This window comes from Mirounga leonina, unplaced genomic scaffold, assembly GCF_011800145.1.
Source record: "Mirounga leonina isolate KUSES-001 unplaced genomic scaffold, KU_Mleo_1.0 Mir_95, whole genome shotgun sequence".
NCBI lineage: Eukaryota > Metazoa > Chordata > Mammalia > Carnivora > Phocidae > Mirounga > Mirounga leonina.
In genome coordinates, this window is record NW_023270865.1 from 11638245 (window position 1) to 11656449 (window position 18205).

The 18205-nt window shown below is 42.9% G+C and overlaps 1 long non-coding RNA gene across 9 annotated transcripts in view; it reads left to right on the plus strand.

Annotated features, from left to right (window-relative positions):
• LOC118006249 overlaps window positions 1-18205 on the plus strand; it is a 106872-nt gene that overhangs the window by 22221 nt on the left and 66446 nt on the right. For 2 of the 9 annotated variants that reach the window (XR_004678017.1, XR_004678020.1), the window contains one exon: window positions 6330-6647. The exons of 6 other annotated variants lie outside the window; for them this stretch is intronic. This is a non-coding gene — a long non-coding RNA (uncharacterized LOC118006249). Of the gene's footprint in view, window positions 1-6329; window positions 6648-10761; window positions 12130-18205 lie in introns of those variants that run through there. One more of the 9 variants, XR_004678021.1, reaches the window with a different exon arrangement.

The following is an 18205-nucleotide window of genomic DNA, read 5'->3' on the forward strand; positions in this document are numbered from 1 at the left end:
CTCGATTTTGGCTCAGGTCATGATCTCAGGGTCCTGGGATTGAGCCCTGAGTTGGGCTCTGTGCTCAGTGTGGAGTCTGCTTCTTTCCCTTTCCCCCTGTCCCTCTCCCTGCATGCTCTCTCCCTCTCTAAAATAAATAAATCTCGGGCGCCTGGGTGGCTCAGTTGGTTGAGCGACTGCCTTCGGCTCAGGTCATGATCCTGGAGTCCCGGGATCGAGTCCCGCATCGGGCTCCCTGCTCAGCGAGGAGCCTGCTTCTCCCTCTGACCCTTCCCCATCTCATGTACTCTCTCTCATTCTCGCTCTCTCAAATAAATAAATAAATAAAATCTTTAAAAAAATAAAATAAAATAAAATAAATAAATCTTAAAAAATGTAAAAGCCAAAGATTGTCATGTTGGATGAGAAACAACTTATACATTGTTTTTAAGAGACACACTTTAAATGAAAAGACAGACAGATTGAATGTAAAAAAAAGGTAGAATACTATAGCACACCAACGCTAGCCAGCAGAAGGCTGTTGTGGCTGTGTTACCGTCAAAGCAAATAGATTCTGAGGTAAAGTCTACTGGAGGAGAAGACGGACGTTTCTTAATGATACACTAAGCTATTTAACAGAAACGTGGAACAACCCTAAGTTGTATACACCTATGGCTTTAAACCATATGAAACAAAAATGAACAGAACTAAAAGGAGGAATAATAATCCACATTATAGTTATAGATGTTAACAACACACCTCTCTCAGCAACTGATCAAATAGGCAGGAAAAAAAATCAGTAACGTAAAAAAATGTTAGAGTTATAGGATATACCAACTTCACCTGAGCAATGAGCTCAACAGTGCAGAAAATCCACCCCACTGACAGATAGATATCCATGACATCGGGTGTCTTCCCAAGCATTGGCAGGGTTTTGATTTATATATTATTAGGAAGGCTCCCCCTTGTACTCATTACACAGACTTTTTTTTTTTTTTTTAAAGATTTTATTTATTTGTTAGAGAGAGAGCATGGGAGCAGGTGAGCAGGGGAAGGGGCAGAGGGAGAGGAGAAGCAGGCTCTCCACTGAGCTGGGAACCCCACGAGGGGCTTGATCCCAGGACCCCAAGATCATGACCTGAGCCAAAATCAAGAGTCAGATGCTTAACCGACTGAGCCATCCAGGTGCCTCCAGCCTCTCTATAGAGATAGAGCAGGAGTAGCTTGCAACTTTACCACTTTATTCCTTACCCCCCAGTGTTTTGGCAGCAGGACGTCAGTGCCAGAGGAGGAAGAAAGGGACCAGGACACTAGGATTTGAGTGGCTTAAGAAATATATAAACAGTGATAAGACCAGAGTTATGAGTCCAAAGATTTGTTAAGGGGAATTTGTGGTTAAGAAGCCAAAGTGGTGTGAGCCCAAGCGCCAGTGTGGCTGATGATTAAGGAGAGGAGTCAGAGTCCAGACCAGGGAAGTGGGATTGTCTTGCTTCTCTGCCTTGAAGCACCGGTGAGGTAAGGTTGTAAAAAGGGGAATGAGATAAAGAGTGGGTCAGTGGAAAGTTATGGGAGGCCATGGAGTGCAGAGGTTCAGACTATGGACTTTGGAGTCACACTGCCTGAGTTTGAATCTAGCTCTACCTATTACTGGCTGTGACCTTGGGCAAGGTATTTAACCTCCCTGTGCCTCATTTTCCCAACTGAAAAATGGAAATAACAATGGGATGGGGTTATAAAAGTTCTGCGAAGAGGCATGTCAGGCAAACTGCTCCAGCTGTAGATGTCTGAGCAGTTGAAGCTATTGGTGCAAAGGTAGAAGTCAGGTCAGAGGGAACCTGTTCTGGTAAGATGGGCCTTTGGTCCATCCTCAAAGCATCAGAGAGAGCCCTGAGGCAGGTGAGCTCTAGAGGGCTCCAGGGCACTGAGTGAGAAACCTGCCTCTGGGAAGCAGAAGCGTCCCAACCACTAGACTTGGTGGTATCGTCCACCATCTTTTCTGATTACAAAGGCTCCCTGCCTTTTTTCGTAATAGCTAAAAATTGGAAACAACCAGAGTGTCTCTCAATAAAGGAGTGGATTAATTAGTCACAGTACCTAGACAAACCATAAGAGGCTCTTAACTATAGAGGACAAACTGAGGGTGATGGAGGGAAGTGGGTGGGAGATGGGTGATGGGGATGGAGGAGGGCACTCGCTGGGATGAGCACTGGGTATTGCATGTAAGTGATGAGTCACTAAATTCTACTCCTGAAACCAATATTACACTATAAAAAAATTAGTTACAATACATTTGATGACGACATCAATTAAAATAAATGAATTGATTCAACACATAGCAACCTGAACAGCTCTCAAAAAGCTAACGTTAATGAAAAAAGTGAGTCGTAAACTTTACCAGTGTGGTAAAATATTTGTCAGTTTTGAAAAACACAAAGAATGGCATTGTATAATGCTTCTGAAAAGCATAATATACAGAAAAATATATAAACACGGACCAGATGGATGTACATCCGGGAAGAGAGGGCCTAGGACTAGAAACAAAATGGTCTCAAACTTCATCTAGAACATTCCATTCCTTCATTAAGTATCTGAAGTAAAAACAACAGTTAATTCTGAATGGAGGGCCCATTACTCTCCTGTACTTTCTCCTATTTTTAAAACATTTTCGTGATATTGTAGAAAATTTAGAAAATATAGAAGAAGCAAGTGACTAGCACTCAGATATAATCATTACTAGAATTTTGTCCTGTTATGATGTGTATGTAGATGTGTATTTGAAATTGTACTGGATGTGCCGTTTTGTAAAATGTATTATATTTTCCTATGTCATTAAATTCTCTTTAAAGACATGTGTTAGAAAGAAAAGCACAGGTCCCAAATGGAGTCACTTACATTATAGGCCTAGTCACCAAAACTTAGGTAGGGCTTGGCACCTAACCTAATGATAGTTTCAACCTCCCCCAGAAATGGAGTCTTAACTGATCAGTCAGGAATTTTTGGTCAGCACCAGTGAAATAATCTGGCCAATGGACCCTCTCCATCCCCCAAAGGCAGATGAAATAATCCCCCCTTGTTCTTCCCCCTAAAGGAAGTTGACCTTGCCTGAAACTATTCTTTCTTTTCTTTTGTTAATTGTCCCGCCCTGTTTCTGCCTCTAAAATCCTTCCATTTTGTGCAGCTCCTTGGAACTTCCCTCCACTTGGCTGGATGGGATGTTGCCCGATTCATGAATCATTTAAAAAAAGTCAGATCTTCAGATTTACTTGGTTGAATATTTTTTTAGCACATGATTTTGAGTGGCTTCCAAATAGTTCATTTCTTAACATACTACAATTATTTATTCTATTATTTTCCTGTAACTGGACACATAAACTATTTCTGACTTTTTGTTGCTATAAATAATGGGTCTGTGAACATTACGTATTTCTGATTATTCCTTTAAGATACATTTCTAGGGAGAGAACTATGGGTTCAAAAGGTATGGGCATTTTTAAGGCTATTGACACACACAGCCAAATTGGTTTTTGGAAAGGTTGAACCAATTGACATGCCTACTAGTACTATGTGGTATATACTTGCCAATTTTATGGTCTTTAAATTGGGTAATAAGACTCCTAAACTTACCCTACCTCTATTACAAATTTATTTTCCTGATCCTCTAGGCCTGTTTTCTTTTGGGTTTCCTCTAGGGGTCATTCAGACCTTAGGAAGGGAGTGGCTTGTGGCTGGAAGACTGCCCAGGTGGGCAGTTTTCCTAATATTTGCTCCTGTGGGAACCCCTGCCCTGCCTCCAGCCCCGATGAATTCAGTCACTTCCAGTCGTTAGGCTGAGAGCCAGTCTTATTACTGCTCATCACTTCCTACTCTGTGGCTAACACGGACACTGTAGTCTTCCTTGGCAGAGGAAAGACAACCTGTTATTTTCTACTTGTTGCTGTCTTGTATCAGGAGGAAGCCAGTGGCAATCCTCTCAGAAAAAAAAAACCCCTTGATTTAACCTAAGTGGATGTTTCTTTCTAAATGTGATAATCCAGCCCCCAGTGTTCACTGGCAAAAATCCTTTTCATATGGACACAACGTCTCCATATCTGAAATTGATTCTAGTCAACAGGTTCTTTATGAGTATTATAAGGTTCAGTAGAACCAGTGGTGTAGACTTGGCCTGTTAGTTGACATGTAATGTGTATTTGTTGTAGCCCACATATTTACTTCCAGGATGTTTGTGGCCATAAGCCCCAACTATTTTGAAAGAGCCTTCCAGCTTGTGATACTGTATTGCTTTTCAACTTATATTAATATAAAGCAGACATTATTTGCATATCCAACTGTCATCATAAGACTTTCATCCACCCAATATTTTAAAAAAATTTTCTTTTTTTTAAAAAGATTTTTATTTATTTATTTGAGAGAGAGAGAGAGGGCGAGTGAGCACAAGCGGGGGGGGGGGGGGGGGCAGAGGGAGAGGGAGAAGTAGGCTCCCTGCTGAGTAGGGAACCAAATACAGGGCTCGATGAGGGTGTCCATCCCAGGACCCAGGGATCATGACCTGAGCCGAAGGCAGACACTTCACAGACTGAGGCACCTAGGTGCCCCTCATCCATCCAACATCTTAAAGTAAAAAATTAGCTGCCTCCCAGTGCTCTTAGGATAAATAGCCACATCTTCTCCATGACCCACATGACTTTCTGGTCTTATTCCATGCAAACGATCCCCTTCAAACCTCATTAACCTTCTTTTTTCTAGACCTCAAAAACAGCATGTTCCCTCTGGCCTCAGGGTCTTTGTGCATGCTATTTCCATTGTCTGGGATAGTCTGCTTCTTGCTGGAAATAACTCCTGACCCAGCAAATTCCACCCCAGGACCTTCTTTTGTTCAGTCTTAGTGGAATCTTTTAGATGAACTAAAAAAAAAAATCACATCTTAAGAAAAGGCTATCTCTGATGGCCTAGACCATTGCTAGATCCTCTGATGTGTATCATAGCATCTTGTGTTTTGCGTTCATGTTTTGTAATTTGCAATTCAGTGTTTATCTATATCATCACTGTTTGATGTCTGTCTCTCTCCTTGGTCTTTGAGCTCCACGTGGGAAGGGATGACTTTTCTTAACCACCGTGAGCATGGCTGCAAGCACAATGCAGGGCAACAATGCTTGTTAAATGAATAGACTGAAAAACTGACATAACACAGCTGATGGCTTGGCTGAGTTAGTGGGGTGGCTGAGCATCTTTGCATGCAATTTTCTTGCAAGGAACTACATGATTTCTTATGCCTTAGAAGAGTGTCATTCAGAGTGGAGAGTTTAAGGCAGATGGGCAGGTTTTCTTACCTGATTTCTCACCTACTAGAGATTGGGCCTTATTATTACCTTTGCCTCAATCTCATTTAAAATTGGAAACAATATCTTTACATTTCCTTCATCCTAAGACACCATTGACTTTAAGATGACTGTCTGAAAAACAAACCATATAAAAAAAAATCGACATTGTTCCCATATTAAATATACATATTGACTGTAAAACACACCCAATTCCTGGACATGTTAACATGTAAAAAAATGAACATCTTAGAATTTAGACAACATTCGGCAGTCCCTGTCACAAAGGATGGTTGTGAATATTGAAAGAGGTGAATGCATGTTGAGTGAATTGCTAAGTGCCTTTTTTGTGTTTTCATGAAATAACATGGGAGCGTATTGACTCCAAGAGATCATTGTTGGGTGTTTCTGGTCCCAGTGCCACCCCCTGGCCCAGGCCTTCATTATTTCTTGCTTGCCCCATGCAGCCACCTCCCACAGAACTCCGTACTTGTCTCCCTGCCCCAGTGAATTCAAACAGTACAATCGAGCAAGGTGCTGTCACTGGAGTCATCCATCTAAGTTATAGATATGCTCTTCTCACTCCCCTTGAGGTCTGGCTAGGCTGAAAAAGTCCACAGCCACATAAAGCATTGCTCTTCATTAACATGGAGGGAATAAAGTCAACCCTCTTAGTGGTGTACAAAGCTTTCCCACATCAAGATCCCATTCTAACTTCCCAGCCACCTTTTTCACTGCTGTTCCTGGGGCACAGAGCACCCATTGAACATTCCCATCTGAAGAACTGGGCTGACTCAGCTTTCAAGAACATAGGTGTCATAGAGAATTATTCTAAGCCAAAGACCTTGTGTTACCTGGAAGTGCAAGTTCATGGGGCTTGAGGGTATTCTAATAAAACAATTCCGTAGGCAACATGGCTTATTCTGTTTTATGGCTCCCTCAAGATTTAGGTGTGCTTTTGAAGTAATGATTTTTTGCATCTTTTAAAATTGTGCATAGACATGATTCCTAAATCCAATCCCTTTTCTTTTTCAGGGGCTGAATTGCATTTGTATCTTTAACTGGTGGTAGATGTGTTTGAGTGTTAATAGCACAATAAGCCAACAACACGGTTTTGCTAATTAATAGATGATTTTCAGATTTCTTTTAATTATTGAAAAATCAAAAAGCAATTCTGAATCAACAACAACAACAACAAGGAAGCCGAAAAGCCCTAGTATATGTTACAACAGGCTCAGAGGTCTGGGGATGTGGGTTCCAGCCTCATCCTGGAGTTGTTTGAACCAGATCATCTCAAGCAGGCTCTTTTCTCATCTCACTCCCTGCCTCTCCAACTACAGAGCTGAGACAAAGGTGATAATCCTATGTGTCACACACACACGATGCGAAGTAAATAAAATGCATGGGAACATCTCCCCAGACTAAAAGGTCATATATACATTCAAATTAAATGCTGAGCCTAAGATGATTCTAGGTCTGCTCTTTCTGTGTAGATTCCTTATTAAAAAACAAAACAAAACAAAACAAAAAACTCCATCTCAGTGACAGGTGACAAATTGCTTATCTGTTATAAACCAGTCAGTAAAAATCCTTTATCTTTCCCTCTTTCTCTGCATTATTCACCTTCATTTTCAGGCACTACAAAAATGGCCTTGTTTTCAACGACAGACATACTCTGCCTGGTCATTCTCTCTGCATGTATTCCATATCACCCCTGTGTCATTGAGCCATGAGACGGTCCCCAGTGTGAGGCAGAGTTTCCTTCCATAGTGCTAGCATCCCAGGGAAAGGTCAACCATAGAACTGCTTCACAGAATGAGGTTTTAGAGCAGGTATTCCTGCATCTAATTTTTCCTGCATTAGTTTAACCAGATGCTAATAGAAATCAACAGGTGAATAAGCTCTCCTCAAGCTTTGGAAAGTTTCTCGGGTAGAAGCTGTTCAGTGAGAAATGTCATTCTCCAGCTCTTTCCAAGTCTTGTGATTTTTATCAGAATAGAGTTATTTGCCTTAAGGATTTTTCTAAACCTATTACTTTCCTGCAAAAAAGACTTTCAATTGAAATAATACATTTCTCATTATGTAGTTACTTCCATTGCAGGAGACTCAAAATACTTGAAAAATACTTTAAACTCCTATTCAGGGACCACTGTCACCAGTGTAAAATTCACATATGGTGATAGACAGTGACTGTTTTAATACCTTGCTGCCATGTTAATAAAATCCAGAAGTAATAAGAAAGGATTCGGCATCTTAATAATATCACAGTGCTCTTTTAGAAATGCTGAATAATCACACTGGCTGGAATTGGAGAGGCAAGGGCATTCCATTATGTGAAGAGCATCATAGGACGCCTAATGACCTAGAGAAAGTATGACCATGCTTTCTGTCTTATCTGAAAGGTGTCCCTTCTTCAGATCGGCTTTGTGGGATAATGCTTCTTAAGGCCACATTTTCTCATCTACTTTTTCTTTCACTTACATGAAGGATGCTAGCTCCAGGGTATATCCCACATAATCACTGCTGGCTATTGAATCTCAACTCCATTCCCCTAGATTGCAAAGCCTGTCTTTGAAGGATTGCAACCGTATCTACTCACAGGTCTGCTTAATCCACTGGAACCGCCAACCTTGGCAGTGATCTGAAGTCTTATTAGCCTTGTACCTTGCATACCTCTCTAGTTTGGCTGAAATGCTACCATCGTTCAAAATACTTTGTAGGAGTTTAGTACCTTTTATTTAAAACATTTAAAATTGTTTTGTGGTGGGTACATTTTTAGTCTTTTTTTTTTTTTTTTTTTTTAAGATTTTATTTGACAGAGAGAGACACAGCGAGAGAGGGAACACAAGCAGGGGGAGTGGGAGAGGGAGAAGCAGGCTTCCCGCTGAGCAGGGAGCCCGATGCGGGGCTCAACCCCAGGACCCTGGGATCATGACCTGAGCCGAAGGCAGACGCCTAACGACTGAGCCACCCAGGTGCTCCGGTACATTTTTAGTCTTACCTGTAAAGTGAGACAGTGACATTGTGTGTGAGAATAACAGCTGTGTAGCCTGAAGAGGGATCTCAGTAAGGGTTCGCTCGACAATTTTAATTTTAATAAAGATTAAAATTAAAAGCAAAAGAGGCCTTTCTAAAACTGATATATTTTTACTTAAAAGCAGTTGCTAAGTCAAAGATGGGTTTTTCTTCCCCCCTTCCACGGGAAAGGCTTCTTGGGTATTAATAATATTTAGGTAGATGCAGTTATATGATTCCTCAGATGTCAGTGCCTAGAACAATCCATCTCAGTAGATAAGGGCAGTTTCCTCCGGCTGTAGCAAAAAAACCAGTTATTTGCTCAGGATTGTAATAGTTAATGGCCACTGTGTCATGGAAATGCCCTGAGTCCCTTATGTGTTTATTGTGCCTTTTAGCAAAGACTTTACATTCATCTTAATACTGTTGCCCAACTGGTGCATGTTTTGCCCTGCTGACAAGATAATTGGTTGCTAGTGGGTCAGGAGAACATCTTAAAATTCTTTTGCAAGTTGTCTTTCAGCACATGGAGCGATAGCAGTGCAGAATGTACTCACCACCTGATCACGCCAGCTACCTGGAACCCAAGTGGAATGTCTGTCAGTGTCTGTTGCCTCATAGCGAGTGTGGTTGCCACTCCCACAGATTAGGGCTCCAAGAAAAACTGTGACATGCGAGTCATGGAATATAGGAATGTGGAATGGAATGGGAAAAAGTCTTTCTTCGATTCCTGAGATCCCATTTCTATTTGTTATAATTTCTCTTTTTGAGGTATGTGAATTCGCAGCCACTTAGTTATATAAAAATTGTCCTGTGAATGAGTCCATCACTATGAAAGCTGGCTAACCCATGGTGATAATTGCACGAGGTTTCTTCCCGTTTTTCAGATTCCTTTCTTACCGATATTCTGCATTGGTGAGACAGTGGATCTTCGAGAAGGCTGTGGTCTGAGGTGGCATTTCCCTAACTGATTATTCTTCTCGGAACTCCAGTGTCTCACAGAATGTTAATAGTTGGTTCATGAAAAAAGGATTTTATCTGGCTGTATTAATCAGTATTCTCTAGAGAATCAGAACTGTTAGGATGTGTATATAAATAGAGATTTATTACAAGGAATTGGCTCACGTGACTATGGAGGCTGACAATTCCAAAATCTGCAGTGCGAGCCCTCAGGGGCAAGACCCAGAGAGCTGATGGTACAAATGAAGTCTGAAGGCATTCTGCTGGAAAATTCCCCTCTTGGTTGGTTTTCGTGTTCTCTTCAGGGCTCCAACTGATTGGATGAGGCCCACTCACATTGTGGAGGGAATCTGCTTCAATCAGAATTTATTGATTTACATATTACTCTCATCCAAAAACACCATCTGAGTTGAAAAATAAAATTCATCATCACAAGTCCACCCTTTGTCATCATGGCCCCTACATGCATCTCTTTAAACCATACTTAACCACCAAATTAAGACAATAACAAGGTCACAGGGGTGCCTGGGTGGCTCAGTCGTTAAGCGTCTGCCTTCGGCTCAGGTCATGATCCCGGGGTCCTGGGATCGAGCCCCGAATTGGGCTCCCTGCTCAGCGGGAGGTCTGCTTCTCTGTCTCCCACTCCCCCTGCTTGTGTTCCTTCTCTTGCTGTCTCTCTCTGTCAAATAAATAAAAATTAAAAAAAACCTCTTTAATAAAAAAAGACAATAACAAGGTCATAATTCTGCCTAACATGATACAAATATCCCATATACAAATGAACACACACCAACTCTTTCTCCAGATGATGCTGCAAAGTCTTTGGATGATGTCCACTCTTCTTGATACCCTATCGCCTAAATACTATGATGTAAAGTTAACAAAACTTATGTACTGTGATATAAAATCAATGCATCCTGTGTTACATGAAAAGGGAATAAGAGGGGGGAAAACAGAAATATTTGCTTAATGCACACACACACACCTACACAAACATACACACATATTCAAAACAAAATAAGGAGGAAATACTCATGAAAACTACAGTCCTCATTTCTGCAACTGCTCACATGGTAGTAGTTGGTATTTACAACTCCCTTCTTTCACCATCTATTCTGTATTCCCTTTGCCTTCAGCCAGCATCAACATCTGAGCTGTTCATGGTTTTTTTTTTTTTTTTTTTTTTTTTTTCTGTGGGGTAATCCAAACCTTCATTCCTGAAAGGCCTGGGCTATGAGTAGTCCTGCCTGGATTGGGTTGTTGTGGTTTTCCAGTGACCTGAATCACAGGGCATGGTAATCCTAAGAGGCATCCTGAGGGATCTCCTGTCTCCCAGGCATACTCTTCCTCAGCTCCACTGTGGAGTAGCAGCCCAGTTTCCCCTTGGTGGTCAGGATCAATGACCCCAGCCAGTAACGTGACTCCCTATTTTGCCTGTTGCTCTGGAAGCATGAGGAGTCCAAAATGGCCGAGTAGCAATCTTAACTTCTAGGTCAGTGGAATCATTGTTATGTCTCCTGGTGGAAAAGACATGTAGGACTTCTCCGTTTGGAATGAAGACATGGAGGCCAGCAGGCTTGGAGTATAAGATCATGGGGACACAAGCAAAAGTTTTGCAAGTGGGTTACTAGAGGTCATAGTGAGTAATGCCACCTGCAACTATGAATCCTCACTCTCAGAGACATGGACCATATGCTAGAAACGGACTCAGAGCACATACAGCCCCCTGGAGAACCTTGCCCCAGCCCTTCAAGCCCCTACAGCTGACACTGTAACTGAGTCTTCAGAAGGTGCATTCTGCCATTCCACTGACCCAGCTCTTCCAGGGTGATGGGGAACATGGGAAGACCAGTGAATTCCTTGAGCCTGGATCCATCGTTGTACTTCATTTGCCCTGAAGTGAGTTCCTTGATCAGAAACATTGCTGTGTGGAATACCATGATGGCAGATAAGGTGTTCTGTAAGTCCTTAGATGGTAGTTTTGGAAGAAGCATTCCATGCAGGGAAGGCAAGTCTGTATCCAGAGTAAGTGTCTCAGTAAGCACAAAATGCTGCCCCTTCCATGATGGATGTGGTTCAATGTAATCAACCTGTTGTCAGGGAGCTGGCTTATTACCTCACCTCTGGCACCAAATCTTTATTAGCCGGGGTTTTCCAGAGAATCGCAAGTGATAGTTTGTGTATACATATATAGAGCAAGAGATTTATTAGAAGAAATTGGCTCATACAATTATGGAGGCTGACAAGTCCAAAATCTGTGAGCTGGCAGGTTTGAGATCCAGGAGAACAGATGATACAGTCCCAGTCTGAAGGCTGGAGACTAAGGAAAGCCAGTGGGGCAGATGGAGTGTGAACGCATTCTGCTGGAGAATTCCATCTTGCTCAGGGAGCCCAGTCATTTTGTTCTAGTCAGGCCTTCAGCTGATTGGGTGAGGCCCATCCACATTATAGAGAGCAATCTGCTTTCCTTAAAGTTCACCAATTTAAATGTTAATCTCATCCAAAAATATGTTCCAAGTTAACTGTCAAAGTAGCAAAAAATAAAGAAAACCAAAAAAGCGAGGAGAGGGAACACTGCATGTTATAGTCCCTTTATGGAGGGGGAATCATAATACACATAATCATAAATGTTAATGAGCATTAATGTCAGGCCCTGAGAAGTCCTGCAGTGAAGATGCCTTTTCATGTTTGTATAACCATGTCATTCCTAAAATTATTTGCTCATGGGAAACCACCCCCCCCTTTTTTTCTGTGAAAACTGATTGCCATTTTGCTGTATACCTATATTTAGAGAAACATAGATAAAAGCTGGTCTATGGAATGGTGTCTGTTAAAGCAACTGGCTCATTTGGGGATTAAATTGATGAGAGCAACTTCATTAACAGGCTTCATTGCCTGAATCTAGTAGCCTAAGTGGGTATTTATGCTTTTGATTTATTACATGTTTACTATCAGGTCTGTTGGCTAAAGCATGGTGCCAATGAATTGTAAGTGAGGTATAGAGATGGGGGTGGGAGCGTGTGCTGCCAAACTCATGGAGATCAGGGTAGGGGAGCCCCCACGGCCAGTTTTGCCTCACTTCCTGATGAAAAGCCTGGTTGAGAAAAAGACTGTAGCAGAGAAAGCATGATGGCTGCCACCAACTCCGGGTATAAGGAGGGTCCCCTGCCCGATCCCACACATGACTGATAAGATGCGAAATGCCAGGTGCACTTCCAATTACCATTAGCTCTAACATAAAACCACCATTGGAGAAAGGCACAAAAAGAAAGGGAATTCTCAGTCAAAGAAAATAGCTCAGCCATTTCTTTTTTCTACTTGCAGGTTCATAGGCTTATGATATGTCTTTTAACTCAAGGAAATAAGGAAGCAGTCTTTCCTGAGATACCATGTTTCCTTGTGGCCTTTCTGGAGACATCCACATGACCCAGAGACACCGGTGTCTTTGTGAAGCTGTGGCCATCTTGGTAACAACCTTAACTTTGTCCCCTCCTTTCCTGCTTCTTTTCCCTTCTCCCTTTCCTCCTGCAACCCCTGTAATGGGTAAGCTTTGCCTCAGGGCCCTGTTTTTTAGGGAAGCCAGAGAAGACAATGCCAGTCTAGTAAAATAGAAGTCATTGTGGTTCATTTGAGATTTTTTTTTTTTCCTACAGAAGGAAACCAGAATGATCTCATGGGAATGGAATTATAACCTTCATCAGACAGGGGAAAAGCCTTCAAGTCAGTTGCTGCCCAAGCAGCAAGAGCCCTTTGGCTGCACTTGGAGAGAATGAAAAATGAGTGCCTGTGACTGGGGCTCCCTCCCTGGAGAGACACAGGCTGGTTGTGTGTGTGGCTCCAGGCTGGGTCAGATGGTGCTCCCACCCAGGGCCCGTCTTCGCGGCAGCCCCTCCAGCGGAGCGATCCCCACACCATCTGCCCTATCCCGCACCCCACAGGCTCTGCCCTCACTCATGTGTTTCTGGGCATTTGTAATAGTCCAGCGGCAGCTCCAGCCAGGGTGAACTGCCCATCTCCTCTGTTCGAGTTAGCTCCCCAGGAGCCAATGATTGTTGTTGGTATTTGGGAGGGCTCTGTGACAAAGCTTTATGGGTTTGGCGTGGTCTGCTCTACCCTCCTTTCCCCATAAACTCTAATTTTAGTGCCCGAGTTTTGAGAATGTGAGGTGTGTTCTGGTATGCATATGTCACAATCGAGCAGAAATGCTGGTGTCTCAAGTAGACACGAAATAAAGACTTGTTGAATGAATAAAATCCATTGCAAATATTTCTAGGGGTATGGAGAGTGACTTCTCCACAGAAGAGTACGAATCTATTTTTGACTTCCTGTTTATGTCAGAGAAGATTTAAAGTTCTCACATTGCAGCTAGTTAAAACAGACTTTTCCTGATGGCAATGAATGTATCACTGGATAATGTGGTGAGCATACTACGCTGAGCATCTTTTTTTGCAACTCCCTGAATCCATTCTTCTCCCTTCTCCCTCATGTTCTGTGCCCTGAGAGGCTGGACTTGCTGGGCTCTATCAGTTGTGACTCTCTTGCTATCTGGTCTCCTGTTGGGTCCAGCCAATGGGATGCGATGGAGGGAATGAGGTGCTTACACCTTAGTACTTTGCATTTGTGTGTGCCATCTACTTCCTACTGTGATCTGTTGGCTAAACAACTTTCTCTGAAGGTTTGTGTATTTTTCAACCTTTGGGAGGTAAATGAGTGACACAGTTTATCAACTCTTTTATATTCATCCTCGACTAATTAGAAATTCATAAGAAATGGAGGGGGGTATATTTCACTGTCTTCAAATAGAAGCGAAGGCTATCTCTTCCTTGGCAAATGTATGTCTAAATAAATAATGCAATAAAATACATTTGAAAAAGTGCCATTTAAAACATAACTCCATCTGTTTTTAATGACTCAGAAGATACATTAGTAGACGGCAGGATATCAAGAGCCATGGGTTATGAGTAACAATCATAATTGTACTAAAGATATATGGAAAGTCTGGTTAATAGAAACCAGAGAGCAGAATTTTCTATGCTTTGAGTCTAATAATCCTGTATGTGTTTACTCTAAAAATTCTCTATGAACAATGTGAAGTAACTAATAAAACAGAGACCCAGAAAAATGACCCCATAATGGGTTTTATATTTTTGAAATAAAGTCAGAAATGTTTGTTGATTGTCTCCTGTGTTCCAGACACTACTATGATGTGTTTATCTATTTTCTTTCATCCTCAGGGGAACCCAACGAATTGTTTTTTTTTTTTTTTTTTTTTTTTAAATCTCTGAGAAGTTAAGTAACCAGCCCAAGATCACATCCCTGGTGAGGGGCAAAGCCTGGATTAAAGGCCAGGTCTGTTTGATTTCCAAGTTACTCTTTCACTAGACCAACTGCCAGTCCAAGGGTAGTCAAATGGGAATCCAGGAATTCACACCGTGGCTTTTCTGAGCTTTCATGGTTTTGAGAGATCCGGAAGAGTTAATCCCAGCTGGGAATGACAACTAGTACTTCTCTTTTTGTTTCTTCCTTCCAGATGGAACTGATTCTTATGATTCAGGTATCGTTGTGAGTCTTTACCCACTGCGATGGCATAATGTGCCAACATTAGTCTGCAGGACAATCCTTCATGGTAATGGCTGGTAGTCACTGTACTGGGGAGATCCTAGGATTGAACTTTTTACCTGAGGAAATGGTAGGAAGTCATTCTTTCAATCGCTTACAATGCTGTGCATTGAATCATAGAGTTTTAGAGCTGGAGGAGAATACTTATAATGAAAACAATAATTTTTACTTATTCTTGAAGACCTGTCTCAAAATAGCAGATTATACTCGGCAGGCAAAAAAGGCAATCTTTATTTTTCATGTCCCATAAACAAGGCAACAAGCTCTGCCTGAGAAGGTAAAATAAAGGCTTCTTCGTCAATATTTTATGTTCCTCAGACTTATATCCAAATATATGTTAAATCCTGAAGGGTGACTCCGGAGCTGGAAAGTTAATTTGGGCTAGTCTGGTGGACACAGCTAGAGGGGCAGAGGAGGAGGATGGCTCACTAGACTGACGTACGTGGGCAGGTATCCATGTGTCTTTTACTTGGAGCCTGATGTTGGTTGACAAGGTAGTGAAGTAGTAAGAGGGAGTTCTTAAGATGCAAAGCTCTGGAGGAGGCAATCCCAGGAACTGCCTGGGATAGGGGGAAGGCATGAACATCTCCCAACCCAGGACTTGCCAGGTACCCCTAATGTTAGACCAGGGGAGACGTGGGACAAGTTTGTGTTTCTTAAAGCAAGAGTCAACATTGCAAACCAGACCCGTGTGAGATCCCACTCAAGAGAATTCTGTAGACTCATGGCTTCGATGCAGGCTAATTTTGAAATATTCTTCTTTTCTGAGTCCATCATTCTTGTGTTTAAAATACTTAGAGATTTGCTCTGCTGAGCAATGTGTGGGTCATGGCAGTGGGACATGAAGGATAAAGGCATTCATTTTCTCTTCAATATTTAGTTGGTGTTTGATCTCCTGCTCTTAGAATAGTGCCTGGACTATTTGGTGCTTGCTGAATGTTTATTAAATGAATATATGGATGGAGGGAAGGAAGAAGGGCAGGATGAAATAATGCATAAACTTTCTGCATGATGAAGGAGGGCAGGGAGGAGCTCTAATGAACCCCACCCAGTGTCCTCCAGGCTGGGGCCAAATGTGAGCCCTAGGGCAGTTGGCTGAGAGACCAGAGTTGGATGTGTGAATGATCAGGTTCTGTTCAAGCTCCTGCATACTGCTGTTCTCCTTCTGCCCTCAGAGGGCATTAGCACTTTGTCTCCACAACCCCTGCCCCCTCAACCACGGGTCCCCCACGGGGTCCTTAGGACAAGAAGAGCTAATCCCGGCATATCCACTTTTCACTTCCCTGGGTCAGAGTGGCTCCTGGAGCAGTCACAAAAATCCAATGTGGCATCCATCTGGAAATGGGGGCGGAGGAGGGAGCTTGGCATCGCAAGGCTGGAGCCTGTTTGAGTAATGCAGGTGAGAGCTGATGAAGGCTTTCAAGCAAACACAGGTGGTGAGAAGGGCCTGGAGGTGATGTGTTCTGGAAATATTTGTAGGGAGGATCATCAGCACTTATTGGAGTCATCATATCCTGCCCTGAGGCCTTAGATGTCCCCAAATAAAGTGAGTTTATAGTTTCCAGCTGAGAATGTTGGATAGACACCAGCTATTGCTAGGAACTGGTTTTTTTTTTTAGAATGGCCACTATATTCTTTGTTTTTGAATTTCTGAGTACCATCTGTTTGGTTCTACAATGTATTTCTTTCTGTACTTAATAGAGACCTATTGAAATGGCATTTAATTCAGAATTTTTGCACCTATGAAGTCACTGTCCCTTTTCTCTTGTCACCCTCGCATTGTATCCCCCACACTCTACCCCCACTTTCTTCTTAGCCATGACTGGCTCCATATATTGCAGGAACACTATAACCTGTAACTTTGATTCTCATCTCAGGAAGGAAAATCTTTAAAGCTCACAGACACCCTTAAAATGCATTCTTGATGCCCTTGCCCCTGATCCATAAGGTTGCAGGAGATGGAGGCTCTGGCAGAGAAAGGGCATATCTGGTGTCAGGGTCCCAAGTCATTGAATTAATTAATTAATTAGAAAGATTTACTTATCTATTTAGACAGAGAGAGAGAGAGAGAGAGAGAGGTGGGGAGGGGCAGAGGAAGAGGGAGAGAGAGTTACAAGCAGACTCCCCGCTAAGCGCAGAGCCTGACTGGGGACTTGATCCCACAACCCTGAGATCACCACCGGAGCGGAAACCAAGAGTCCGTTGCCCACACGACCGCACCAGGCAGGCGTTCTCCAAGTCATTTTAAAGGCAGATTCTCATTGGTTCCTCTGCTCCTCCCGTCAATTCCCTAGTTCTTTTCTGGAACTCTGAAACTTCCTTCCCCAGCGATTCACTGCGATTGCTAACATCTTCTGGGCCTGTGCTTGCTCTGGTGAGGAGCACCAGCCAGCCAGCTAGCCATTGTCTGCAGATACCAGGAAGGCTGCTGAGAGCAGGGCGGAGGGCAGACCGTGGTCAGTCCCCCTGTGAGGATCCACTCTGTGCCATGCTCTGTGGAGTCACCTTCTTGCTCTTCCCAGCCTTCTGTACTCAGTTCCCACCTTCTCTGATCTGTGCGGCTCTGCTTAGCCTGGGGACTGTCTGCCTGTCCTCAGCTTCACTCAAGTGCAGACCTATCGCTTCACTGCCCAGCTTGGGCCTGGGATGCCATGCCAATCTGGAGCCTTCCCCGTGCTCTCTGGTTTGGTGTCGGGCTCCAGGCTTTCATCTTGCTGTTGTCCTTTCCCTGTTGGTCCTGTCCTGCTGTGCTTCATGTCCCTGCGACGCAGTGAAGCCGTTGGCCCTGCAGTCTCCACTTGAGACTTTTTGGCTAAAAGAAGTTGTGTCCTAGTTCCTGGTACTATTACCTAGGACACCCCTTCTGGGCACCTTTCAGCCAGCCCACATTGGGACCCAAGATTTCTAAGTTCTACCTCTGCCATTATTCATCACATTTTGAAAATTCAACTTCTCATCCAGAAATTTCATTCGATGACCCTATCTAGTTTGATTACACCTTTCAGATTTAACCTGTGCTCATTGGTCTGTGTTTTCAGGAGGAAATCTGCTTACTGGGTACTTTCTGTTTTCTCTCTTGGAAGGCAGAAGTTACTTTTCTGCTTATATCGCTTTCTGATGTAACCAACGCCGCCAGATATATTGTAAGGCAACCAAGAATAAGTTTAGAGAAAGTTGATTCTATTGATGGTTACGGAAGGGTTATTTCTTTGTGAAATGGAAGTAATAGCAGGAAAAAACTAATGTGCTTCTCTTCTGCACTTTTGAATATGTTGCCTTCCCCCTGACTGCACCGAGGTATCCATCTGCCTCATGGG